General features: G+C 39.2%; 1 long non-coding RNA gene across 1 annotated transcript; it reads right to left on the bottom strand.

Annotated features, from left to right (window-relative positions):
- Positions 1-9,461: 9,461 nt before the first annotated feature.
- On the bottom strand, positions 9,462-22,822 carry LOC122080932. The gene is made up of 5 exons (XR_006140960.1): positions 22,704-22,822; positions 21,813-21,859; positions 21,122-21,195; positions 10,166-10,259; positions 9,462-9,719 (listed from the first exon to the last, which is right to left on the bottom strand). It is a non-coding gene; the product is annotated as an uncharacterized LOC122080932 (long non-coding RNA).
- Between the last annotated feature and the right edge of the window lie 4,369 nt (positions 22,823-27,191).

Here is a 27,191-nt window from a genome sequence, read left to right as displayed (position 1 = left end):
AAATTTTCCAGCCACTAAACCTAACACTTCAGCACCCCCAAGAGACAAAGCTCCTCTGGGTGAAGTGAAGATATCTCTATTCAACCAAAAGAACTTGAAGTCAAGGTTCATATTGAAGAGATAGTTCTTGAAGCTTCAAAGACAGAAGGTCAAGAGATAGAAGATTCCACTGAAGAGTTCTACATTAAAGAGAGCATAGTATACGAGGCTGAAGCCTTGGAAGATGAGGTAGTAATTGAAAAAACTCCACAACAAGTCTTTGAGACTCATGATGAGAAGGAAGAGATTGTTCCTCCAATCCTTGATGAGAAGGTTACCAACGTTGATGACTCTATGCATACAACATTCACAATTGGTATCGATGCAAAGGTCGAACATACAGAGTTTGTTATGCCATCATGGTTTTTCAAAGAAAAAGCTCCACGCCTTGAAGACTACATTCCATAAGTTTACAAGCAACCAGAATTTTGTTTGGGAATGGTAAAAGCTACTACTCACATGTTGTTTCCCCCTCATCACTGCAAAATTCGAGGACGAATTTTTTCAAGATGGGGAGACTTTATGCAGATTAATTACCAAAATAGGCTTATTTTATTAGGAATAAGCCTAAGGTTGGGTTCCATACATGTTAGGCCTTTGATCCCATGTGTTTTGAGTGTAATAGATCACTTTTATGGATCTAAAATGGGGGCTCTAAGATTGAGTACGGGATTACTAGTTAGTTTTCATTTTCATTAGTTTCCTTCTTAGTTGGGCTGGATTTGATTTATAGTAGTTTCCTTAGGAGTCAAGTTATTAATTGAATCAAGTCATTAGTAGTTAGTTTCCTTTTTCAATTAGTTTTTAATTTCAGTTAGTTTCTAATTTCAGTTTTTAGTAACTATTGTATTAGGAGAACATTTGGTTTCCTTTTTGAGGAACCTTTTATTTTGTAATTCCCTCCCCCCATTAACAATATAAATAAAGAAGAGGAGGCTCCTAAAAGCCTATAATGATTTTGATAAAAAAAATAATGGTTGTTGCTATTATCTTCTTCATGAAGAGTCGTCTTGTGTTTGATCAAGGCTGAAGGAATTAGTGTTTGATCCAATTGACTCCTTACGGCGTGAAGTCCAGGAGGGTTCTATAAGTATCTTCTTATTGCTCTTTTAGTTATTCTCAAGCTTGTTTCATAGATCTTTTACAGTTCATAAGACAGGTATGTTATTTTTTGAATCTGCCCAGAAAATCTCTTTTTTCTACATAATCGGTTCCTGGAACCTGTAGCAGTTTTAGTTCTCTGTTGGGGCTACAATTTTGATCGAGGCTTTTCTAGCATCCAAGGAGAACTCGGCCTAAGTTAGGGCTGGTTCTGACCAGCCGTTTGGAAGTTCTATAAAATCTCTATTTTTTCGTCTTTTAGTGATTTGTTTTGGACTGAACTGAGATCGATTGATCTAGGTTGATTCCTGCTGTGATTTTCAGATTCTGAATCATTAATTACCAATTGTTTGACACTATTTTGAACTGTTATCAGTCCTTGATTGATCTCTGCCCATCCGGTACTGTTCAGTCATAGAATTACTGGGTTTTTTGAGATCGATAGCTGCTGTTTGCTTTGTTCTGTTGGTCTGATTTAATTGGTTATTTTGGTAGAAATCTGGTTGTTCTCTGGTTTATAATATCCTGCAGTTTTGGGACTGGTTTGGTTGTCAAATCCATTCCTACATGAAGTTGATGCAGATTAATTACCAAAATAGGTTTGTTTTATTAGGATTAAACCTAAGGTTGGGTTCCATACATGTTAGGCCTTTGATCCCATGTGTTTTGAGTGTAATAGACCACTTTTATGGGTCTAAAAGGGGGCTCTAAGATTGAGTACGGGATTACTAGTTAGTTTCCATTTTCATTAGTTTCCTTTTTAGTTGGGCTTGATTTGATTTATATTAGTTTCCTTAGGAGTCAAGTTATTAATTGAATCAAGTTATTAGTAGTTAGTTTCATTTTTCAACTAGTTTCTAATTTCAGTTAGTTTCTAATTTTAATTTTTAGTAACTATTGTTTTAGGAGAATATTTGGTTTCCTTTTTGAGGAACCTTCTATTTTGTAATTCCCTCCCCCCATTAATATTATAAATAAAGAAGAGGAGGCTCTTAAAAGCCTAGAATGATTTTGATAAAAAAAATAATGGTTGTTGCTATTGTCTTCTTCATGAAGAGTTGTCTTGTGTTTGATCAAAGTTGAAGGAATTGGTGTTTGATCCAATTGACTCCTTGCGGCGTGAACTCCAGGAGGGTTCTACAAGTATCTTATTGTTTTATACCTTTGGGTGTAGTTTTGGGACTGGTTTGGTTTGGAAATCTGGTTGTGCTCTGATACCACTTAATGTAGGAATGGATTTGACAACTAAACCAGTCCCAAAACTGTAAGAAATTATAAACTAGAGAACAACCAACTTTCCACCAAAATAACCAATTGAATCAGACCAACAGAACAAAAGCAAACAACAGCTATCGATCTCAAAAAACCCAATAATTCTATAACTGAACAGTACCGGATGGGTAAAGATCAATCAAGGACTGATAACAGTTCAAAATAGTGTCAAACAATTGGTAATTAATGATTCAGAATCTGAAAATCACAGCAGGAATCAACCCAGATCAATCGATCTCAGTTCAGTCCAAAACAGATCACTAAAAGACGAAAAAACAAAGATTTTATGGAACTTCCAAACGGCTGGTTAGAACCAGCCCTAACTTAGGCCGAGTTCTCCTTGGATGCTAGAAAAGCCTCGATCAAAACTGTAGCCCCAACAAAGAACTAAAACTGCTACAGGTTCCAGGAACCGATTGTGCAGAAAAAAGAGATTTTCTGGGCAGATTTAAAAAATAACATACCTGTCTTATGAACTGTAAAAGATCTATAAAACAAGCTTGAGAATAACTAAAAGAGCAATAAGAAGATACTTGTAGAACCCTCCTGGACTTCACGCCGCAAGGAGTCAATTGGATCAAACACCAATTCCTTCAGCTTTGATCAAACACAAGACAACTCTTCATGAAGAAGACAATAGCAACAACCATTATTTTTTTTTATCAAAATCATTCTAGGCTTTTAGGAGCCTCCTCTTATTTATTTATAATGTTAATGGGGGAAGGGAATTACAAAATAGAAGGTTCCTCAAAAAGGAAACCAAATATTCTCCTAATACAATAGTTACTAAAAACTGAAATTAGAAACTAGTTGAAAAAGGAAACTAACTACTAATGACTTGATTCAATTAATAACTTGACTCCTAAGGAAACTAATATAAATCAAATCAAGCCCAACTAAAAAGGAAACTAACTAGTAATCCCGTACTCAATTTTAGAGCTCCCATTTTAGACCAATAAAAGTGGTCTATTACACTTAAACCATATAGGATTAAAGGCCTAACATGTATGGAACCCAACCTTAGGCTTATTCCTAATAAAACAAGCCTATTTTGGTAATTAATCTGCATCAAGGACATTTACTAACATAAGAACATTTTGACAGTAAACAATGACAAGGCTAAATTTAAAGATGATTCTCCAATAATTTTGAAGATGTAGGATTGATGATTGCTAATAAAAATCATTGTTCTAGGTTATAAAAATAGAAAACCTCTAATGAATTTATGGGAATACCGAACATTTGATATTAAAGAAAATGTTCAATTATAATAACACGCTAACATCAACAAAATTGAAAACTTGGGAAGCATCTAGCATGCAGATTGGGCGAAGAATATAGAAGTCTTAAGATACAAACTCAAGTTGTAAGATAGAAGAAAAAGGAAAAAGTTACATTTGACTTTATTAAAAAGGCCATACTGAAATACTTTTTAGTATTAAAAACTCTATAACAAATCATTGGCTCACTAAACTCTCCTCCACATCCTAAAATTTTTGATTGAAATCCATCTATTGTAAATTAGATATGAAAGTTGCTACTCTCTCTCTCTCTCTCTCTCTCTCTCTCTCTCTGTTTTGGATTTGCAGGTTATCTCATTGATTGCATTAGCTGTAGATCTTCAGTGATGAGAACTGAGTAAATAAAAATAAGTCAAATAACATGAGTAAAGTGAAATATAGGCTATGACAATGAAACTTTCAATTATGAAGGAACCAAAATTGCAATCTCATACTAAATTTTCAAAAAAAAAAAAAAAAAAAAGAAGGACAATTGCATACTAGTAAAATAACCCAAATACAAATACCTCTTCGAAAATCAGGAATTGAATTGGAAGAGATAGCATCCTTGCAGGGCTGCATTGCTGTTCTAGTCATGTCTTGCCTGTGGAAACCATTTTGACTGAATAATGATGAAATACTCCAATCGTTTATTCACAGAATTGTGGTAAACAAAGAAAAAAGAGAATAAGATAGAGAGATAGGGAAAGCACACCGATATTAATTGTAACCTACGGCCATCTTGACAAGACAATTCCCTTTACCTTTGGTTGCTTTCCGGCCATGGTTGCGGCTGCTCTAAGGGTTGGCAATGGAGTCGTTGATAACCATTGAAGCAATTAGTAATTTAAGATGGTTATATATGTTAATTTTAAATTTCAAATAATGATAAACAATTACAACATTTTTTTTTTAGAAATCAATGGTTAAATCCTATTCTAAGGTAGAGAGAGAGACAAAGAGAGAGAGCATGTCAAGCCTAATCCCAAGTTATGATACCTGAACCCCTACAAATATTGGCTTCCAGGTCTGCTACCATATGTTTATCCCAAACTCAGCCATGATTAGCCGAGATAGCCAAGTCAACTTGGGGTTGGTGGAGTCTGAATTGATTTTGGTTCCAGAGTTTTAAATCATTAGTAACCACAATGATGATAATAAAATAAAATAAAGGCAATTGTCCATAACTGGCAAATGTAAACAAAAAGAGTAGGTAGTAAAACAATATATTTACCACGAGAAAACACCCTTGGCTAGTATGCCATTGTAGCTGCAAAAACATTTTCTTAAATTAGATACAAATTAGATAAGTATACCCAATTTTGAGATACTATCCCAACATTAATTTTTCCTTTTTCAAGGGAAATTAATGGGGTAGCATTGGGATCGTCATGAAAAATTGGATTGAAAGAGCAAATTATTATCCCCATCTCCAACAAGCTTGTCCAGGTTGATCGATCACCAGCCCAAATAGAATAAATCCGAAAACAAACACTCTATTAAACTCAAAAGTATGCACGATAAGTATTGAATGTTGCTAATTACATCGAGTGCATGCACCACAGGTTCCACATGCATCAAAACATGATTTTATTACCTGAAGATTTCCATGCTAGGCTCCGTATATGGATCGTAAGCAGGTTTGAAATGCAGCTTCGACATACCTGAACACATGAGATGGGCTTAGTTTTCTAATTAGATATTTTCCTAATGTTGAATGCTACTTCACAGCTATGAAAATAGCCCCCTGTATAACTCCACATCTTTGATACAGAAACAGAAGTAACAAAAATAAATCCACAAAATGTCCAAGACACCACAGGTGGTCCTATAAACCGCAGAAAAGAGTCATTGTGAATTGTAGGACATGACAGAGGATGATATGACAAAAGAATGCAAGACACTTACCCAGACGGGAAAAGAAAACATGCAACACTCCAATCAGGTCACCAAGAGTAAGGCCCCGATCACATACCAGACCTGAATAAACATTAAAGACCCAAAGATTGTCAGATACACCTTCAATCTGGTGGAACTTTGCAAGATGAGTTCGATCTATAGCTACATTTAGGAAAACAAGATCAATTGAGAAGTACATTTTTGGGTGTGAAAGATTTCTGCGCTTAACAAAATCCAGTAAAATTCATTGCAGAAAAAGATAAAACATAAAGAGTTCAGACATATAAGGCTCATCCATAACCAGTTTTGAGGTTATGAAAGTAAAAAAGAAAGGAAGGGGGGGGGGGGGGGGGGGACTTCAGATTCACATCTCAATCACAACTAAATATCAAGTATAGGGGGGTGACTTTAGTTCTGAAAGTAAAGGAAAGTCGAAACATCACCAGCGTTTTCTTTGATAATAGTAAAAATAGCACAAAGAGATCAAGTGCAATTTACCTGTTCGTGCAAGCAAGTTAGCATCCTCGAGGAAACTATGGATCCTTAATAGGTTTTTATTTGCTGCTTCTCTTTTCCAATCATATCCATATCTATACAGAAAAGAATGCTTCTAGCTATCAGGAGAACTGAATGGTTAATGGTGTGCCAAAATATGAAAAAGCGTACCCTTTGGACCCATAGCCACCATCTTTAACACGCCATCTCAACATAAGCTTCAGGCAGCTCCCTAGTAGTGGAAGGAACTGAAAATACAAGAGCCGGAAGACTAATGATTGGACAGAACATAACTAAATTACCCAAAAAAATGTCAAGGAAAATTGACCTTTTAGAAAGAAGGTATCATGTGAATCACGAGGAGGGTGTTGCTGTGGCTGGAACAATGCATCAAAATTCCGAAAGCTACAAGTTTGAGTAGAAACAAATCAATCATGTGGTAAACCATCAAAAAGGGATTGAGGGGCGGGTGGGAGGAGAGATTATCATGGCCACATTCAGAAGAACATGGACCACGAGCATAACCCTTTTGGTCAAACATAAACTTGAAATTGGCATTGAGACAAATAAGGAGATTAAATTTTTTCTTTTTTTTTCGGAAGAATTTTATTTAGAGTGAGAGGATATTTCATAGAGAGAGAGAGAGAGAGAGAGAAGGGCGTGGTAAAAAAAAAAAACCCTCTTTGTATTTTTTTTAATAATTAAATACTTTTAAAAATTTTAGTTTCTTTTTTCACCTCTTTTCTTTCTTCTCATACCCTCTCACGTCCATTCCTTCTTTTTCTCTTCCTTTCTCAAACTCTTTTCCTCTTTAGATGCTTTGATAAAGAAAGAGAATAATTGGAAATAATATCGGAAGTTTAGTCTCTTAGCGTATGTCCAAATTTCAGATTTTCTTTTTAAATAAAAATTAAATTAGGTTTTTAAATAAGAAAAGAGAGGAAAGTGAGAATGGAGGGAAAAGCTTATTGCAAGAGAGAGAGAGAGAGAGAGAGAGAGAGAGAGAGAGAGAGAGAGAGAGAGAGGGAAGGGAGAGAGTATGAAACGGTGGAAAATAGAGAAGTCATAAACGATATTTTAAACAGAAAAAAAAAAAGAAGAAGAAGGAAAGTGAGAGAGAGGAGGGCGAGGAATTTTTATTAGTAAGGAAACTAATAATATTTTGATAGAAAAAAGCCTCCTAAAATATAGATTTTTTCCACATAAATCTTAAAAAAATATTTTAGAAAGAGAAAAAGAGAGAAACATAAGAGAGATTAGCCACAAAGCATGAGTACATACTTTTGTAATAGTATATATATGATATATGATATATATATATATATATATTGGCCCTACTAATGCTTAGTGGGCTGACCATTGGACAACCGCGCTCAATAAGATAATAATAATACTAAAAAAAAATGGTTCATGGTATTGACACCAATTTTTATCGTAGCCGTTGTTATACAGCTCAACTGTATTAAAATTGGATGATTTTTGTCCTCAAAGATTTTGATAGCATTGTGTTTTCTCCCTTCCTTTTTGTACAATCATATCAATTCCCAAACCCATGCCTATAATGGCCCTTTTTTTTTCTTTTACATCCTATAGAACTGCCCAAGGGGAATTTACTCACACACAAGAGGGGGGGGGGAATGACAGGAAAGGGAGTGGAGGGGAATGCTTGTGATAGGAGTTGATCTATAGACTACAAACTTGGCGCTTGCTCTACCAGTAGATGCTGCCCATTTATTCATCATGCTATGTTAAAATGAAAGATCTTTACCAAAAAAATAAAAATGTTGAAATGAAGGAATTGAGAACTGAAGCTCTTTTTAACTCAAACAGTCAGACCTAATTTGATATGATTTCTATTTCAAGATTATGAAATAATCAATAAATAGAATTTTGGTTAAGAAATTAAACTTTTGTAATTGCATCTACGACATATTTCCAGAATAAGAAATTCATTTAATAGTTGTCTCTATATTTCTTTCGGAGAAGGTGGTGATGGTGGGGGGCTAGGAAAGGGAGTGGTGAGAATCAAGAGAAGAAGGATGGTGTTTGTTTTTAACATGAAATTACTGCTTTGCGCATCAAAATAACCATATGCTCATTAAATAGCCTGAGTGAATGCAATGTTTTATCAACTATTTCAGAATTTCCGTGAAATTTCTGTTTCACTAAAATGAGGTGCAATAATCAAACCAAACAACTTCCAAAATCGAAATCACCACCCCATGAAATTGAAATAGAAATCATACTAAATCAAGCCCAGTAATAGGAATACATACCCAATCAAGTAATATACATTTACCATATGCAATGTAAAGTACTAACTAAAGCAAATTTAATGTAAAGTTAAAGCAAGAGGATGGGATTATGTTTTTTAAAGCGTTTGTTTTAAAGGAGGCAATCTTATGGGCAAAACAGATGAATGATATAAAGGTAATACCAGAGGGAAATGCAAGCAAAACTGCCAACGCAATCTGTAAAAACACTCAAAACCTCCAACGAGAGCTCCTAGTTAAGCACTGCCAGGAACTGTTGTTGGATATACTTACTATCTGTCACAACTTAAGAAGCCAGGCTATGCTGTAATAATTTTATGATGTCCTGAAGTGCTACCTTGCCCCATTAATATAGAATCCAGATCCTCTCCAACCACTGGAACTGGGCCGCCCAATGAGGCATCTGGCAGATAGGAGGACCCAGAAACGCACCCCGACACATGGACACACACACACCTCAGGTGTTGGATGTCTCACTGGGTGTCCCAGTTGTTGGAGAGGATCCAGATTCCGAATGCCTTTGTATATCCACTGTTCTCAGAAGAGGGCCCTATGCAAGACGAAATCTATCGCTCTTTTCTTGGGGAAAAAAATGATATTCAATAAAAAATAAAAGAAGCATAGGCAAAGAAATAGGATTGAAGGCCCTTTTGATCAAAGGCAATCCTGCAGGACCATTTGTAACTGGCAGAGGTCAATTGTTAGTGATCTGATTACAAGGTACAGAAGCAACAAGTTCAGAACTTCGATACTAGAAAAAAAGCCGACCCAATCAACTAACTGCTACAAGTTAAGGAAGACTTGGAAAATGGTGACCAAGCAGCTCAATTTAAATTCTCTAAAAGCTTTTGTACGTATAAAAGAAGTCTGAATTTTGGTTTTCTATTCCAATCCAACTGGAGGTCATACATGATGCAAAAGCATAACCCCACCCCCACCACTATTATCTTGTTTTAGTATTCTCTTTTCTTCCACCCAACCTTCTCATCCTCCATCCAGTGGGGCTGGTTCAAAATCCAGATCATGTTCCAAACTCAATCCCAAAATTTGAAAATAAATACCATCATCACCAACATCAGCATTATCATCATTTTGATTTGGGGTTGATGCAATGAAGCCCACCCATGAAGGGTCTCAAAGGCTCAGAAATGATAACAGAGCCGTCTTCTTGCTGAAAGTTCTCCAGTAAGCAGACAATAATCCGAGGGACTGCACATGCAGTTGCATTAAGTGTATGCACAAATTGTGTCGGTGCAAGGCTAGCCTTACCCTTCTTAGGATTGGCTGATGAGTCAGATGGACGGAACCTTACACCTAACCGCCGGCTTTGATAATCAGTACAATTTGATGCACTTGATATCTGTCAACAACAGATGGTGAGGAATTAGAAAATTTTCATAAAATTATGTCATTAAAACTGACCTGGTAGGCAATGTTAAGCCACATGTGAACATGTACACAACCGTAAAAAACATGGAAAATAATCCTCTGTTTTTCTCATCCCTGTTTTTCCTTGTTTTGCTACTTGCAGAACACGACACGTGGACAACTTTAAGACCAACGCACCGGATGTAATAATCCTCACCCAACCTTGACCGTTGGATCCTCTGTTGTCCACGTGTCGTGTTCTGCAGATAGCAAAACAAGGAAAAACAGGGATGAGAAAAACAGAGGATTTTGATCCAAAAAACATTGTCATTTCTGGATTGCATAACATAATAACTTTATCAGTACGTACCATCTGACACCGAACTGTCCAACTCAGTAATCTATACAAAAATTTATCAGAGCTGTCATTTAACATACCTCGCCATACCGTCCAAGACCTGGCATCCATGCCTCAACATCAAATTTGCGATAAGTAGGTGCACCCAAATCACTGGATGCCATATCCAATATCCTGAAAGAAAAGCAAAGAATTAAAAAACAAAGATAGAAATAGGAAATAATAGGGTCCTGATAATGTTCATACTTGTTAACTTTGTAAAGTAAATCAAGTATAAACCTATGACACTGGGTGAGTCTATGTTATAAAGGATCTAAAGGTCAAACTTCAATCCATAATGAACATTAATGCGTAAATGGAAATTCGGAAAACTTTGAACCATATTCTGATCCTTATTATATACTCATTGTACTGAAACTTGAACAATGAGTGGGGTGCAAGATCCTCTCTTTACATGGACTCATCCATCCTACCATTACTAACCATATGCTGATTAGTGAGCTCTACTAAGTTTACCGAACAACAACAACAACAACAATAATAAAGCGAATTATGATTGTCACATGGGTTTGTTATTTTTTCAAATGTCACAAGGCATCTATTCTACCATGTGGACAGATGATAATGTCCATCCAGACCGTTGTGTAGAGAGGACATGGTCTAGATTAGCCACGTGTCAAATTTCAGTCTAATTCAATCAAATACCCACTTTGTATCGACACACATCCCGTGTATGGTCCCATGCAGTGTACCAATATTCTAGACATTACTGTGATGCTTGGTCCATCCCCATTCCCCCTCCTTTCCTCTTATTTCTTTTGCCAAAAAGCTAAAATCTGTGAAGGTTGCCCTCAAGCTCTGGAACTCCTCCACCTTCGGCAACATCTCCTCCCGTGTCTCCTCCTGTCGAGACAAACTCCTCTCCATCCAATCCAAAATTCAGCTTGATTTACTCAACCATATCCTAGCTTTGGATGAGAAGACCACCGCCTCTGAGCTTGTCTCTCTTCTCGCCCAAGAAGAGAGTTTTCTTAGGCAAAAAGCTCACATCAAGTGGATAGATCTGTGTGATTCCATCTCTGCCTTCTTCCATCGCTCCCTTAAAGCTAGGCATAACACCAATACCATTCCTAAGCTCATCTCCCCCTCTGGTGCCGAGCTCCTTTGCTTGGTCGACATTAAGGATGAAGCTATCTCCCACTTCATTGGCATCTTCACCCAACCTCTCTGTTCCCCCCTCCCATTCCCCCCCATCTCCTCAACAAGTTGTTCCCCGATGCTTTCCTTCCTTCTCTTCTCTCCATCCCCTCTGATGATGAAATCCTCTCTGCCATTCTCACTCATAAGGCTAATAAAGTTCCTGGTCTCGATGGTTTTAGCATGGGGTTCTTTTCTTCCTACTGGAACATCATCCGCAATTATCTCATCTGTGTTGTCAGGAGCTTCTTCTTCAATCGCTCCCAAATCATTAAGATCAACCACACCTTCCTTTCCTCATCCCAAAAAGGAAGGTGTGAATTCCATAAATGACTTTAGACTAATCTCTCTCTGCGACCTGGTCTATAAGTTCGTTGCTAAAATTTTAGCCAATAGGATTGAGAAGGTCATTAACTCTTGTAAGTCCCAATCAATCTATGTTCATCGCTGGTCGGAGTATTGCTGACAATATCATCCTCTGCCATGAGGTTGTCACGGGGTTTGATCGAAAAAATCATTACCCATCTACTCTTCTCAAAATTGATATCCACAAGGCTTTTGATTCTTTCCATTGGGATTTCATTATTAAAGTCCTGATGTAAATGTCCTTCCCTTCTTCATTTGTCCACTGGATCTGCTGCTGCATCTCTACCCCCCGTTTCTCTGTCTTAGTCAATGGTAGCCGTGCTGGCTACTTTCCCTCGAGTCATGGAATCTGCCAAGGCTGCCCCCTCTTCCCCCTTCCTATTCTCCCTCTCTTGAAGTCCTATCTCGCTCCATCCAGTCTGCCTCTGATCTTCAGCTCATCTCCCCCATTCCAAAGTGTAAATCCCTATGTCTCACCCACTTGGCCTTTGGGGATGACATTATAATCTTCTCCAAAGCGGACCCTCTCTCCATTTCTTCCATAATGGCCTTCCTTCATTCCTTTGAATCCCTTTCCGGTCTTTCCATTAACCTTCTCAAATCTAGTCTCTTCCTCTTTGGTGTCTCCTTTGAGATTCAATCCCTTCTACTCGGTATTGCTAGGTTCTCATTGGGCTCCCTTCTAGTTATCTCTTCCAGGCTCTCTACCCACCACTGTTCCTTGATGCTTGATCTTCTTAGAAAAAGGATTCAGCTCTGGAAAGGTAAGCTCCTCTCCTATGCTGGTGGGCTTACTCTAATCAGATCAGTCCTTGAATCCCTTCATCTCTACTGGTCAGGGATCTTTGTCCTCCCTTCCTCTTCTATCAGATCTATCGAAAACCTCTTATGTTCCTTCCTCTGGAAGGGTTCTGATTCCTTTAAATTCCTTCATCCTCTGTCTTGGGAAAAGTTTTGTCTGCCAAAATCGGAGGGAGGTCTGGGAATCAGAAGGATCAAGGAGGTTAACTCCGCTTGCATCCTGAAGCTCATCTGGAAGATTTCTTCCCAAGTATAGGAGCATCTGGGTTGACTGGGTATATTCTCATATGCTCGCCAAAAACTCTTTTTGGACTTTCCCTACCCCCTCTGATGCTTCCTGGATTTGACGTAAAATTCTTAGTGTCAGGCCCCTTGACCTTACTGCCTGTTCATTGGAAATGGGTTGTCTATTTCTCTTTGGAGGGACTCTTGGCACCCATCGGGTATTCTTTCCTCTATTGTCACTCCTAGAGTCATATACTCCTCTGGTCTCCCTATATCCTCTTTTGTTTCCTCCATTATCTCCTCCCAAGGATGGTCCCCCCTCTCTCCCTTGGGCCTCGCTTCCCCCCCATCCACCGTGGTATAGATGACAAATTCACTTGGCTCCCCTCCTCTAATGGGATGCTCACCTCTGCCTCTGCTTGGTTCTTTGTCAAATCTATTGGCCCTATTGTCCCCTGGCGTAATCTCACCTGGTTCAAAGGTCATATTCCCTGACATAGCTTTACCACTTGGAGATGCTTCTCCAACTGTCTTCCTATGCAATCCTTCCTCATTCACCGTCACATCCCCGTTAATCGCTCTTGTTGTCTTTGCCCCCTCGCCCATGAGGACATTGCCCATCTTTTCTTTGCTTGTCCCTTCTCCCTGGTGTGGAATTCTGTTGTCGCTTGCTGCTGGCCTTTAGCTAAGCCAATTCTTCATTTTGTAAGAGAATGGATTTGGGTTGACATGACTTTTACTGGATCATCCATATGTGATACTATTAGCAAACTAGCGTTCTCCGCTACTATCAATCATCTCTGGATGGAGCGTAACTTGCGTAGATGGTCTTCCAACTCGCGCTCCCCGGATAGGATTTGGAAAGCCATCTACTCTGATATCACCTCCAAAATCCATTCCCTCCATTCCATTCGCTCCCGGCCGATCCCCCACTCCCCTAAAAACTCCCATATAATCTCCTCCTGGAACCTTATGCCTACCACCACCCCTTAGCCCCCCCAGCCCTCTTCCTGCTTTAGCTTTGGCTGTTGGTTGTTTTCCCCTGGCTTTGCTGGTGGTTGCTTATTTTGTTTGTTTTGTTGCTTTTGCTTTGTTCCCCCTGGGGCTGGCTTTTCCATGTTGGCTTAAGCCTCCCCTCCCCCCCCCTCTTCCCTTGTATTTTATTTTTCCTCTTTGGGTATAAATTTATTTATTCATCCAAAAAAAAAAAAAAAGCTCACATACATATTTTTGGGAAAAAAAAATAATATAAATAGGGTGGCGGTAGTTAGTTTCCAGCAGAAGAAAGGATCTTAGAGAGAGACCTTTTTGAAGCAACATGCGACACCATTGGGGGATTGTAGAAGCCCCTAGGGCGATATAAGGGAGCCTAGTTCCAGCTCTAAAGCTGGCTGGATGAGGGAGAGAGGGAAAACACTCCATGGCAGAAGGGAGGAGAGCCCCTTAGCAATTGTCTTCTCTTCCTCAACAAGGCTAGCATTAAGGAGGTTAGATTAATGGAGAATTTGAATAGCCTGAAGACTCACCCTGCAAGGCTAGCATTGAGGAGATCAGATTAAAGGAGAATTTGAATAGCCTGAAGACTCACCCTACAAGAGGAGACTCTACCCGAGATGTCACTAAAGGAAGAGGAATTCCAATTTTTAAGAGCTACTTTTACATTTGAAGCTTTCTAGCAAAGGGAAACAAGGGGGGAGAAGAATGCCAGGACATCCAAGCCTCACATACAATGGGAAGGAAATCCTGAAGAAGGCTCCACATGTTAAAGAATTTGAAAGGTTTGGGACCGAAGGAGGAGAGAGGGAATACATGGAGGGAGATAGGGGAATGATCAGAAATCTTCGGAAATCAAAGGTAACAAAGGAGGACGGGAAAGTAGTCATCCAAGATTCATTGGCCAGGGTTCTACCCAGCTTGTAAGAAATTCTGTTAAAACCAGATCTTTGGTTGTGCCAAGTTCACTTGGCACTAGACTAGCGGAGATCAGTCATTCCAATATCTTCAATGCAGTCAGTAAAGGAATTCACAATAGTAAAATCAATAAGGATTCCTGTATGCTTTTTAGAGCAAGTCAGACAACATTGAACTCCTTAGCAAGAGCCTAGGGAAGTGGCCCAGTGAGGGGGGGGGCAAATGAGTGAAGATCAGACTAAAGATCATTCCTATTAGAGGAGGCATATATGATAGTGGAAGCAGAATTTGGATCCAAAGGGGTCAGAGATGGAAAAGTGGATGGATTGAGAGGAGGAGAGAGCGGAGGCACAAATCTTATCCACATTCCAGAAGACTCAAAAAGGGGCAATGGAGGCAAGGATGTGCGGGGCATTAGCCTATAAAATTTTGGTTTCTAATAGACAGTAGAAATTCACTTTGGAGGAGCGAATGCAATGTTTGATGGTTAAACTGCTTTGCCGAGGAGTTGAACCCTTGAACATTCCAAATGGTTTAAGGGATCATTTGGAAGGGGTGGGGCTTGGATTTGAAGTCTCAAGGGAGACAGAAGGAGAAAGACCTTTCCTTTGCCTAAGATACTCCCTGATGGGGGAAGGCTAGGGGGATGTGATGTGAAGTGAAGACCAGAGGGGGTTTGGGGATGGAAGGATTCTTGGTTTTGGAGCAGGTGGCAGTGATTGTTTTTGGAGGCAAGGACTTCGATGATCTGGAGTTAGATTTTGCCACACTGGCAGCAATTAGGGAGTGGTAGAGCCAAATGATGTAACCATGGGATTAGACTATAGCCGAGCTTAAGGTGGGAAGAGCTTCTTTAATGATGATGGCAGGCATGGTATGTGAGGAGAAGGTATCGGGAGCTTCAACAAGTCCTTAGAAGGGCAGAGGATGATTGAGCGCAACAGCAGTAGAAAATGACAATAGTTGTAGAGGCTAAGGAGGTGCCATAGCGGGAACAACAAAGATGAAGGGGGCACAGGCTACAATAGCGAGATTAATTGTAACATAACTAATTGATGAAGCAGGAACAATAGCTTCATTGGGGCATGTCATGACACTAGGGCAGGAGATAACAAGAGATAAGGAAGCACTTTTAGATTCGTCACCTAAAGAGGATAGTGCATGGAAGAAGGCCAGTGAGAGGAGAAGGGATGCGGCGAGAAGCTGGTCCGGCATAAGGTTAGAGGAGAGCGACTAGTGGGAAGCACCATCGAGACAAGGTGGGAGGCCGGGGGTAGCCCTGCAGTGGCAGGGGGAGAGACGAAGAAGAATCCACAAGACTATAGCGAGGCGGAAGGCCAAGAGAGAGACTATTAGGGATGACAAACAGTGGTGAAGGAGTTCCGGCAAGATAAAGGCCCAACTAAAGACCAGGTGAGAGGCCCAGATGGGTGGCAAAAAAGTTAGAGAAGATAAAGAAGAGAGAAGAGAATAGTGGAACGTTGTGTGTGGTGAAATTTTATATTACTTCACTAATAAGATATAAGGAATTACATACACCTAACCTTCTTGGGGAATCTTTAATACACATTTGAACACTTGTCACACTTACAACTGGGCCATGGATTTTTAGCTGATGATGTCCCCCCTCCCTTTGTGGTGGGCATTCATGGCTCTTTCCCCTGTCGAGAGCCACCTCTTCCCTACCCCTCCCGCCACTTCCGGCACCTCCGCTCCTCCCTCCTCCCTCCTCCCTCCTCTTCCTTTCTTCGTTCTAATCCCCTACTGGTTAACACATGGAGTTCCCCTTTCAAGCACTCTATCCCCCCCTTGCCGATGTCCTGTCCATTAATTTTGTCCCTTCAACATTGCTGGGAAAATTCTAGATTGCTAAACGACCTGAGTGCCTCTTAGACTTTGAAGCTTCCATATGGTCAACGTCCCTTATTGGCCACCTGGTCAAAACCTCCCTTTTGAAGCAGTGGAAACCTGCTGGTATCATGGAAACCTTCCTGTTAGATCACGGTTTCTTTATGTTCAAATTCTTTAATGAAGGAGATGAAACCCACTGCCTCGAAGGTTATCCTTAGCTTATGCAGAGAAAATCGACTTCCTATGCTCTTGGCATCATCGAATTTTTCTTAACCATATGGATTACTCTACTATACCACTATGGTTCACCTTGCCTGGTCTTCCCCTTCACTTTTGGTGTTCGAAAGGTTTGAGCACGGTGTGCTTTATTCTTAACAACCTGCTCTGTTCCGACACTCAAACAAATTGCAAGGATAGGCTGGTTTATACTTGCATTTGCATAGAAGTCTCTGCATTGGAAGCCCTCCCTTCCTCCATCTCTATTTAAGGTGGGAAAATGCTTTTGCTTCCAATAACCGATCTGTTGTGACTAGTGTCCCCTACTGCCTCTACTGTAAAGTTTTTGGGCATGATACTGTCGCCTGCCTTCTGAGGTCTTTGGCTAACGCTACTGAAGAGGCGTTACCAGTTCATGATGGCCCCTCCTTTCAGCGTGATCGTTCTGTAATGTCGGCCTTTGACTGACAACCTTTCCTTCCTCCTCCGACGAGTGGTCGAAGGCTCAATAGGTGGTGAAACCTTCAGTGAGCCCATGACTCTGATTTTGCTCTCCAACCATCAGTCCATGTCGATCTTTTAGCTGACTAGTAAAGTTGATTCTCGATTATGTAGTCTGATCTGGAAGATTTGGATCCTTTGCCTCGACCTATCCCTGTCGATGTCCCCTCTCATATGCTTCTAGAAGATCTCTGTGTAGTCAATAGCTCATTGGGCTTGTTTGACGATGACTCCTTTAGCGAAGACTCCTCTAGCCTTGCATCCTTTGAGGATTGCTCCTCTGGTGAAGACTCCCTAAATATCGCCCCTTCTGGTGAAACTGAGGATCCTTTAGTGAAATCCTCTCTGGTTATGGAACCCTCTTTGTCGGCTCCTCTGATGCCGCGTGTGACTTGGAAGTGGGACCCATCGCCATTACGTTCTCTTTTATGGGCTGGAGTCCTTTGCCCTCTCTTTATCCTTAGCCCATCTTCCTTTTAACAATTCCACATGCCCACTGAACCTTTGCCCATCTTCCTATTTTCCCTTAGCAAATTCGGCCTATTCTTCTGGCCTACCTCCTTTTAAACTCTCTGGCTCAGCACAAACCACTTCTCTTAAGGCTGCCCCTCAACCCACCAATGTTGCCCATGCTCACTACCTCTCCTCGCCCGTTGCCTTGGACCCAACCATTTGCCTTTGTTTAACCTTTCGTCCTTACCTAATAAGCCTGAAATTTTACAGAAGACTCTAGGTTCCTCCAAGATATCTCGTTTGTCCAGATATAAGTAGCCCTCTGGCCTTTGTCACCATTCCATCCAGCCGCTCTTGTCCTACCGGAGACGTAGTAGTTCCAAGCCTCCCCCTTTTCACGCCAGCTCCCCCTATTTGGAGCGTAAGAAGCCCTCTCCACAAATTCTTTGTTGTCTCAATGCCTTGTCTGGAACTTCAGGGGTCCAAAATCCCCTCAGAAGCAAGCTATTATATGCCTACTCTTTAAAGATATTCGCCCAGTTTTTTGTTGCTTTTGGAACCTCAAATTAAAGAGCCTTAGTTTTCTTGGGGAGCCTCCTCTATTGCCCCTAGTTGGTCCTTCTCCACCAATCACTCCCATCATCAAAATAGCCACATTTGCTTCCTCTAGGATGCCTCCAAGCTTATTATCTCCCTCATTTATTCCACCTCTTAGCTTCTCCATTTATCCATCTCTGACATTGCTTGTAGCTTCTCTTTCCTGTTTTCAGCCATCTATGCCTCTTAACCGCATTGCTTGATAAGGATATCCTTTGGAATGACCTGCATAGTTTTCCTAACCAGGTTGGGTCTCGGTCTTGGGGTATTATCTATGGGGACTTCAACGTGGTCCGATATTCTCATGAAAAGCAAGGAGGGGGGCACATGAATTCTGCAAACATTGATGTTTTCAATGAACGCATTGAGGACCTTACTATTGATGACCTTCCTTGGTCTGGTATGAAATTTACTTGGAACAACAAAAGATCAGGATTGGCTTGCAAGCTTGACCAGATGTTGGTCGATGAAGCTTGGCTTTGTTGTTTCCCTTCCTCTCATATTATATTTGAGCCTCCCACCACTTCTGACTATAACCCCATCTTTCTCCTTATCCACCCTTTCACCTCTTTTGTCCTAAACCTTTTAAATACTTTGACATGTGGTCCTCCCACCTAGATTTCTGTTTCATTGTTCAAAAATGCTTGGCTTAAGCCAGTTCAAGCTTACTCATCTCCTTTTATTGCTCTAGCCAGGAAGCTAAAAAATGTCAAATAAGCCCTTAAGCTTTGGAATACTAATACCTTTGGAAACATATCTTGTTACTGATTGCAAGAATTGACTCACTTCCATTTAGATTCAGATTCAGGCTAATCACTTGAACCCCATCCCTGACTAGGGAAGAGAAAATTGAATATGCCAATCTTGCTACCTTATTGGCTAGTGGAAAGCTTCTTGAGGCAAAAGTCTAGAATTAATTGGCTGGAATTTGGGGATTCTAGTTCCTCCTATTTCCATCGTTCTTTAAAGGCCAAGAACAACTTCAACTCCATTCCCAAACTTACCAACTTGAATAGCATTCAATTTTCAAAAGTGGAAGAGATTAAAAGAGTAGCCATGAACCATTTCATGCACTTGTTTAATCCGCTCCCTTCTTTTGTTGTCCCCATTCTTGAAGGTCTCACCAACAAGTTCATCCCGGACAACATGACTCAAATTGCTTTGGTTTATCCCCACTAATGAGGAAATTTCAACTGCTATTTATTCTCACAAAGCCAAAAAAGAGTCGGGTCTTGATGGGTTCAATATGGGTTTCTTCAGTTCAGCTTAGGACATTATCAAATAGGATTTGATTAAAGTTGTCAAGAGCTTTTTCTTCAATCCAAGCCAGATCAAGTGTATCAGTCATACCTTCCTCTGCCTCATCCCCAAGTAAGAGGGAGATGACCCTATAAATGATTTTAGACCGATATCCTTATACAATCTCCTATACAAGTTTATTGCCAAGATTCTTGCCATCCGTATGAAGACAGCGGTTAATTCCCTTGTGAGAGACAACCTATCGGCTTTCATTCTGGGAAGAAGTATCAAAGATAACATCCTCCTTTGCCATGATATTGTTAGAGATTTTGACAGAAATGGCCACCCCCCCCCCCCCCCCCCCCCCCCCCCGATTGTATAAAGATTAACATTTGTAAGGCTTTTGATTCTCTGAGATAGGACTTCATTATTTCAGTTCTCAACCAGATGGGTTCCCTCTTATAAACTAGATTTTTCATTGCATTGCTTTACCCTGGTTCTCTTTTTGGTGAATGGCAGTCTAGTTGGTTGTTTCTCTTCTTTTGCAGGAATTAGACAGTGATGCCCTCTATCTCCGTATTTTTTTCCTAGCTATGGAAGGTCTTTCTAAAAGCTTTCAATCTGCCACGGATCATAACCTTATCACCCCCATTCCCAAGTGCAAGATCATTAAGCTAACTCATCTTGCTTTTGCTAACGGTCTAATGAGTTTCTCCAGAGTAGATGACTCCACTTTGGATGTTATTATGCATTATGCATTATTTGGGTCTCATTGCTAGCTTGTCTGGCCTCCATATTAATCTTAGGAAATCGTTCATCATCTTGTCTAGGAATTCGCATGATGTCAAGTCCTCTTTTCTTGAGAAGACTAGTTCTTGGTTGGGGTACCTTTCGATCAAGTATCTGGGGCTGCTGTTAATTCCTGTAAGACTCTCTACTCACCATTACACTACTATGTTAATTGTTAGATCTTATTAGAAAGTGCCTTCTATTATGGAAAGGAAAGCCCTTATTTTTTGCGAAGCAGTTAATGGTTCTTAGTTCTGTTCTCCAAGCTTCCTACATCTACTGGTCCAGAATCTATGGGTTGCCTAAATCCATTATCTCAAAATTGGAATCCATCTTAGAGAGAAGGGGAATTAGAAAAATCTCTATTTATCCGCAACAATAACAAAAGGGATTTGAAAGAAATAATTCATATTTTTTACCGATTTCAGATTTAGATATTCACAGAAGAGTAAATCATTGGAAACACTTTGGTAAATTTCATGATATCACTTACATTGCATAGGATGAAAAGAAAATGCTCTATTGTAATTGAAACCATCGACTCCTCGGACTCTCAATTAGGGATAAGGAGCTACAATAATTCCAATATTTTTTAAAATTTTTATTCTATATATACAGGTAGACTAAGAAATTTGGAACTATAGGAACTAAAAGAAGTCCAACAACAAAAGAACTATGAATTTAAAAAAACAGAAAAAGAAAAAAACTATCAATGCATAGATTTCAATTCAGACATGGTATATTACATTAAAAGCAACTTTAACACCATCCATAAATGCATTCAAAATGTTGATATGGGTAAATAAAATCGATCATTCTGCCAATGTATCATATCCATTAACAGAAAAATTAAGAAACACACAAAAGATTATGAGGAGTAGAATCCATACCAAAATCATACTACTCGAAGGTCCCAATAATAGGGTAGGGAGCCTTGGAAGTCTGATCCAGTAGCCGTGACTCCCTAATTACCATGGAATTTGGTCAAATTCTTGCTTCACCCATTATATCACTAAAGAAATAAAAAATAATTAAAAATTAAAAACAATCTAACATTCAGACTTGATATAAGTAGATAAACACAAATTTAACACCACCGGTCCACCCCAAGTAGTCCTTCACAAACCTGCACCACCAACCTCCCCCCGCCCCTCGAAAAAAAGTAATAATCTAATTTACAAGTTCAATGTGTAAATTTCTGCCTTGCATTTTTTATTCCTATAAATTCAAAAATGCAATCATAGGATGAAGAAACATAGGATATAGAAGAAACATATTCTTCTTCCATTGGACTAATTTTTGGAATCTTTGTAGGAGGAGGTATATCCCTTGTAATGTCTTATAAAGAGCAAAAGTCCCTGTCAAATGTTGAACAATATAACTTGGCATTCAAAATATCAGAAACTATAAGTATCAATGACTATAAGGATATCCTTCAGCGGGGATTGGATTTGTAAACAAGATAAAACCAAACATTTACTCATAGATTGTACAATTTCAATATATTTTCAAATAGAACATTAAAAAATAAAAAGTAAAAGTAGTTCTCAAATGCAAGCACCAATTATCTAAAACTAAAACCTGTCAGTATAATCTCTTCACAACTCTTGAGATGATTATCTGTTGATCTGAGAAGCAAAATACAAACATTAAATTAACAAGTTGAAACATAACATAAGATACACATAGGATAGCAGGATCAGAAAAATATTACCCATCAAAAGAGAACAAATTATCCAAATTCCAAGCATCAAGTTGAGCATAAAACGGAGCATGAGTTGCATCATTTGGTAGATTAACATCTCCTAAGCTAAAGACAATATTTATTGACTGCCATATCATATTGTTGTCATGTTAAAGATATTCCACCTTCTTTGAATATATAACACCAACACCCAATAGAAGGTGCCCTGACAATCTTAGCGCAATTGGGACTTCTGGAAACTTTATACAATCTAAAGGTACTATCAGAAGAAAATAATAGGAAGAAATTGACTCAAGTAAAAGAAACACATGTTAAACATTGCATACACATTGAATCAAAGAACACGTAGAATGCTCTCATAATATACTACCAATAAATAACACAAAGGGATGGCAACAAAGCGTCATCTCGAGATATATTGGAGATGTTGCACTCATAAAGAGCTCCCATTTGATGGGTCTAACCCGTACGGTGTAAGGTACTCATACAAAATCAAAACGACCTTCTTGGCCCTCCAAGAAAATTTTTTTTTCTATATTCTTTAAAAAATATCAGAATTTCAAGATGCCCTTCCAGCTTTCAATGATAAATAGTAAGGAATAGGGATAAACTGAAGAAAAGGAAGAATAAGTAATTGCTTCAGGAAAAAATAAATAAATAAAAATATCAAAGGGAAGTTTGGCTTTAGCCCAAATTTGATCAAATTTTAAACCCATTTACAAACAGTTGAACAGAGTCGAATGAGTGAAATAAAAATGAAGACATACCGATAGATGAAGGTGTATCAGTGCCTATGATTTGCGGTTTTTGAATCTGTTGCATATGCGCTGCCATCCAAATTGTCCATAAAGGACTTCTCTTTGCAAGAAAGCTGTGTGAGTAAAACATCTTCAAGCTCTAGGGTTTTGACTTTAGGTTTCTGGTTTCTTGATTTTATTCCTTCTTTGGTTTCTGATTTTTATCAGTATTAGAACATAGAATGTGAAATTATAAAAAGGAAAGAAGAAATGAATAATAGATCATTACAGAGTTATTATAGATAAAGAAACTAAAATGCAATTACAAAAATTAGGAAAGCAATTGGGGAAAGATATAGATTTTTCTCTTTTCTTTTTTAGTATAAATATAGAATAATATAAAATTAGATTGTGGCAAAATAGAAAGAGAAATGAACATGTGTGTGTATATGAGAGAGAGAGAGACAGAGGAGGGCGTAAGAGTATGAGTTTTTTTTTTTTTTAATATGTTGGCAACCAAACATAGCCTAAAGTAGGGGTAAAAGTTTGGCCGTGACAACCCGAACCCGCCTTGAGGTCGAACAGGGCTTGGGCCAAATTTTTTGATCCGAAGGGTAGGTTAGGATTGAAAAACTGGGTAGGGCTCGGATTGAGGCCTCAGCCCAGCCCAACCCGACCTGAAATTCAACCTTGCATTTTTATATTAGATTTAGAGCTCCTATCAATATTTTATTTTTTTTATTTTTTTAATGTATACGATATGACTGACAAAAACAAATCAATCAAGGTTAATCCAACCATTACATAAGCCAAGGTCAACCCAACCCATCTCAACCCGACCCAACACAACTCTGACAGGGTCAATTAAGGCAGGATTCGGTTGGTATGAACCCGATAGGATTAAGTTGGGCCTGAGCAGAATTTTGAAGACGTAGGGTTGGGTTAGGATTTTAAGAAACCTGGCCCTGTTTTACCCCTAGCTTAAAGATCTTGATTCTTAACTTGTTCCCAAACATCACACAAAACTACAATAAAACTAGAAAAGGAAACCTCCCACTCCCCTCTCCAACTCTTATTTTTACCACATCCTGACGTGACAATTATGGAATCAAAGAAAGAGTGCAGACTAGCCATGTGTCAATTTTTAGAATCTAATCCAATCAAATGTCTCATATGGAATTTATACATATGTATGTGTCTTTGCACCCTTGCGATTACTCAGAGACCCATATTGTGCCCTCTCTTAAGTTCTTGGAATTTTAAAAAGTTTTATCTTGCCATTTGAAATTCCAATTGGACTAAAATTTCAAATTCGAGCAAGAAACTTGGAATCTACATGTCTACAAATTTGGAGCCCAATCTTACTTACAATGTGCCAATATTAAGAAACATCATAAAGATTCCCTTCTAGGCAGATCACTTGGGGAGCCCTCTCCCAAGGATAACAAATCATAGGTTTTTACCTTTAACACTTTGGAACATCAACTTACTGGTCAAAAGAAACACTTTTGAAATATTAGTAAAATTTTGTTATCCTTCTATTGCAAATGACATAAACCATCCCTACTCCTACTTTTAGACTATTTCATTTGTCTACATTCTCAAAGAGATAAACAAGTTGCCTACATTCTTAAAAAGATAAAAAACGTATGACTGACCTTCTGGCCTATTTCCACTCCATGGCATCTGGTAATTTATCGCTTTGATTTCATGTGTTCTTTGTAATAATTTATAGAATTATTTCTATTAAAAATAGAAGTGAAAAAGTTCTGTACCCGGGTACTCTCAACAGTCCAGATCCTCATTATCCCGATGCAGGCTCAAAAAGAAGTCTTTTGCAATTAGGCTTGTTTCTGTAACCATTTATGTGAAATTTAGAGGAAATGGTGCTTATCCGTTATTGAGTTTATTGTAAGAGGCTCTTTGTTAGGCACTTACCTTTTATTGAATGCTTACAGGAGGTCGATGTTGTAGCCAACTTCCGACAGTAACATTAAGATAAGAAAAAAACGAACCCTTGGGAACTTTTTCAGTTTTATAGAAAGTTGTTGCGACTTGACCATCTGTTCCCTTATCAAATTAAATTAAGCCAACCACATGGCTCCACTTGGGAAGTTGCGTGTTGAAATTCGATTTTGACCACTCAGTGATTGATATAGAACCACGCCCAGTGCTGCAGAGCCCCCCCCCCCCGTCTTGTGTTTGCAATTAAAAAAGGGAAGGGAAAGGAAATGAAAGTGAAGTCAGTTTTGCAAGATTTAAATTTAAAAAAAAAAAAAAAAAAAAACCCTCTCAATCTGGGGTAGAATTGCTAAGGGGCACGAAAAGACTGCTCTCCCTTCCACCCCTTCTTGTGTGTTGAAGATGCTCCATTGTGTTTGGTGTTTCTTATACCAGACTAGCAAGGTACTTGATCCCTTTGATAATATCAGTATCGAATTGACCATATCGGCCAAGACCAAACACCAATACTAACCAATCCTGAGACGGATATGATACCTTCCCTAAATCGATATCCCAATCCTTCGCTAAATCCCTCGCCAAGTCCATTAGTATCGAGTACGATATCTTCATCGGAACCTCCAGCATTGTTGTCTAGTTCCCCTCCAGTGATCCCGGATCCGGCATCGTCCCCAACAATATCTCTCTGCTCTTACAAGAAACAAAGAAAAAAACGACCTGTTCGCATTCCTGAGGGTATAAGAGAACTCGAAAATTGGTATGGAGTGGTTGTAGGGGTTTGTTACAGAGACCTTCAAATTGAAAATGGCGAAATCACGGGCAACGCTCTTGAAATCAACGTTGTATATTAACGTTTCTTTTTTTCTTTATGTTTGCGATCTTCTTCTACTACTCTTATGCTCATGAATTTCTAACAATTTTTTTAGATTAAAAAAAAATAAAAATAAAATAAAATAAAATCCTAACCTATACCATGACTGATCCGAGAAAACTGTATAATTTTTTAGACTTAGATCGATCCTTACTGATATCGATCCGTATCATATCAATATCAACTAAAACCGATACCAATAACTAAATCCAAGGGGAGTATTTTGACAGGGTACTATGCCGACAAAAAAAAAAAAAAGTGCAAATCACTTCTCCATACTTTTTTAATTTTATATTTTAAATTAAAAGAATTTTACAATAAAATAAAGAAATATTTAATAAGCACATATTTTGCATTTGAAATTAATACTAAGGTCAGCCATGTAAGGTAATTGTAAAAATCTTCACTTTAGTATTGATGAATTCGATTTCTTTTTGGGAAAACTATAAGATTACCCACTTTACTTTTGGGTTTCCTTTTATCAAATTATCCAAATTGTGTTTGAGTTTATAAAATTACCCACTTTTGGGTTTGGGTTTACAAAACTACCCAAAACAATATCCCACCCTCACCCTCATATATAATTTGACAATTTTACCCTTGCCTCCATCTTCCCTTCTGTGATCAATGCCTACCCTTGATTCCCCTCCCTCTCTTCCCTGCAACCCCGGCCCTGCCCCTATTCTGAATATGGATCCCATCCGTTGATACCTTTCTTATGTGAGCACAATAGCAACCCCCTCCTCCTCCTCCTCCTCCTCCTCCTCTTGATTTTGAGAAAACGATCTTCGCCCAGACCACCCTTCCCTGGCTCCTCTACATCTTTCCTGCCCCTGCAATTCCAGCCCCTGAATCACTCAGACCTGCTCCCTGTGCATTTTCATTGTGGTTCTTGCTAGGTTCAACGATGAGGGGTCATGTGGTGGCTGCCCTATTCAATTGAGTTGGTAATAGTGGCTTTTACGATGGTGGATGGCAAAACTGGCTGCTATGAACACGAGCTTGAAACAAGGGGGCGCCTCACAGCAGTTGCGTCACAATCACGTGCTTCGTGCTCGTTACTATCGAGCTCTATCACTTGTGAAGGATTTGCAGCGGGGTTGTTCAAGACCTATTTCTGCCGTGAAAGAGTTGGGTAGGGAGCTATCGCTGCATCCATCTTCCCTTTGAAAATGACATGAAAGAGTTGGGTTGGGTAGGGTATAGAAGCTGTGTTTCTCAACCTGGATGAGGGGTAGGAGGTTGGGGACTCTGAAGTGACAAGTAGAGAGAAATGATTTGTACCTGCCTAGTTCGCCCACCAGCAACACCCTCCACAGCCACCCCACCAAGCTATGTGACTTTCGTTGGTTGACATCGTGAGTGCTAGACTGCCACCATCACTATTGATCCCAATTTCATGGTAGCATTAGCTTTGAAGGAAACTGAAATGGGTGGGTGGGATTGGAAGCACAAAAATTACCAAAATAGAAGAAAAGAGGGCAAAGACAGGTACCTTAATAGAAGCGGGAGCATTGATACACCATGGTAGGAATAGGAGTTTGAGCACATCATGTTCATCTCTTAGGCATAGTCACAGGACATCTTCAAGAAGTCCAATGTCCACCCATAGTACTATCCATGGCATCTAAGAACTCTTTTAGGAAAACGGCCAGGTGGAGTGGGTCTCCCTGTAGGTAAGCCAC

Source organism: Macadamia integrifolia, chromosome 6 (assembly GCF_013358625.1).
Source record: "Macadamia integrifolia cultivar HAES 741 chromosome 6, SCU_Mint_v3, whole genome shotgun sequence".
Taxonomy (NCBI): domain Eukaryota; kingdom Viridiplantae; phylum Streptophyta; class Magnoliopsida; order Proteales; family Proteaceae; genus Macadamia; species Macadamia integrifolia.
This window is presented reverse-complemented; position numbering and strand designations above follow the sequence as displayed.